This window comes from Thalia democratica, chromosome 3, assembly GCF_965202585.1.
Source record: "Thalia democratica chromosome 3, ktThaDemo2.hap1.1, whole genome shotgun sequence".
NCBI classification, from domain to species: domain Eukaryota; kingdom Metazoa; phylum Chordata; class Thaliacea; order Salpida; family Salpidae; genus Thalia; species Thalia democratica.
In genome coordinates this window covers 42,902,601-42,904,989 of record NC_139167.1, presented here as the reverse complement: position 1 = coordinate 42,904,989, position 2,389 = coordinate 42,902,601, and positions in this window count along the sequence as shown.

Sequence of the window (2,389 nt, the reverse complement as noted above, 5' to 3'; positions counted from 1 at the left end):
GACTTATGCAGAGCTTATGGAAAGAGATCAAGAGATATCCCAATTTCCATCTACAAGTGTAAAGAATGAAAAAGAAAAAGTTTTAACTATTCGAAAAAATTGCCAAGAGAAAACTTGTACGTCGTCAGATTATGCATGCGCAACCAATACTAATTTCAATGAGACTTCTTTGTCAGAAAACTCTGCTAAAGTTTACGTTGAAAAATAAAATTATGTTTTTTTTAAGTTTTCAGCTTTGAAATAGACTCTTTTACATATAAAAAAGTTACTTTGATTTTTTGAAGTGTTATATATAATAAAAAAAAAGTTTTTTGTAATTTTAACTTAATCTTTTAATTTAAGAATTTACTATTTAGTAAAAGCTGTAGGTTTTTTAGATTTCAGTTACAATTGTAGCACAAAAAAACTTTCCATATAGTATACAACTATTAAAACACACTATACTTAATGATATTTTGTTTTATTCATAGTTTAACGAAGACTTTAAAGCATAAAGCATTTAGTCGGAAGCATCTATTGTTTTGCTAATACCATTAATGTAAACTATATTTAATATTCTTTAAGCTGAGTTAACTTAATCGTTTTAAAACTGTAAAATCAAAAGGTATTTTATTACAATCAAAACTAATGTATGATAATGTTAATTTTTATTCAGCTAGCTATAGTATGACAAAATAATATATAATCAGCTCTCAATGAATCATTTCAAAATAAAACAACTATCACCGATTTTAAATTGAACTAGTTTCTACAAATAACTATTTTGCATCTGATAAGTTATAATTCTTTTTTTTCTGTTTTAACAAACTTTCAATCACTAAATTTCACAATTTTATGCTATCATATTCTATTTTACTATTAACAGATAACTTTTTAAACTTACAATTTACTTATAAATATATAAACTTAATTTTTTTTTGCAGATTAGCAAACACAGTCAATGTTTCACTCCTATAGTAATATATAATTTAATTTTTATCGAAATTAGTATTTATTATTAAGTTAGAGTTAGAAAAGTAAAAGTTCAAAATTGTTGCAATTAGAACTGATCGGCTCCCCTGGTCAACATCACCTTTAAGGAGTTTTCTCTTAATATTTCTTTTTTCAAAGTCTTCTGCAAAAAACTGAATGAAACAGTTTATAGAAATGAAGAAGCAGTTCGTATATAAGTCTAACACATTTAATTGACATGTAGCACAGTTTTTCAATTGAAAAAAACTTCACTTTAAATATTTAATTTTAAATAAACCTGTATAAAAGTTTATTTCGTTTAAAACTGCACATAGTGTACCAACTTATCAGTAGTAAAACAAAATAAACTAAGAAGTCAATTATAAAAATGTAAGACTAACTGAAAAACGCACAATGATAATTCAAATCTCATATAAATTTTTTTAAACCCGCGGGCCGCAGTTTGCCGACCCCTGAACTACAGTAATCTTTTAATCTGAAATTTTCTAAAAACGACCAGAAGTATTAAGTTTCAGGTTTTTTTTTGCTTTAATTTAAAAATTAGAGGTATTTCCTATTTCAAGATAAACTGGCCACTAGGGTGCATCTGTTGCCCATCCAAAATGAAAATTTTGGAATTTTGCATAGTCCATTATTTTTGTAGGTGGGAAACTACATAAACAGACAGCACAAAAACAAGCTTCCTAGCTTTAAGCCTGTTGGAGCTTATTACTTTTGAAAATTTTGCTTTATATCGGTATATATATTTTTTTTAATTTCGTTATTAAAAAACTTTTAGAATATATTATACTAAATTAAGAAAATAATTTTTTTAATGTGTTCAGATTGTTGTCGCTTAAAAAAATAACCACAAATGTTTGTTGAAAGTTAAACTCTTTTATTTAACTCGAAGTTAAAAAAAATGACAATATTATCTTTCTTGAACTATTCATAATTCTGAGGTTTGGTACTTGCTTCCTATCCTCCTCGATAGATTGTAGATTGTTTTGATACGTGTCTTCATTTCTCGACGAAATTTCAAAATCGCTGGATAATATAACACCTCTTTCGACAGCGTCATTGACTACACTCATGTAATTTACTATTTATTTTTGCCTCTATAGTCTTTGTCGCTAGTCCATTGTTCTAGCGGTTTATTAAGAAATGAATGACTGCAGTCTAGGACTAAAAAAAGAGCATGTAATTACTAAACAGGACAAATAGGTAACTCATTGTTTTTTCTAAATGTTTGGGACCTTTCCTGATTTATTTGATGATTTAAAGTAGGGGTGGGATCAACGTTTTTCAATCAAGGGGCCGGATCAGGAAAAATTAAGTCATTTGCGGGCCGGAGCATTTCGAATAAGTGATTTAACAGATCCAGTATCCAGCCGAAAAGTAACTTTTTAGATCCGAATCCGACTGAATACTAATTTTA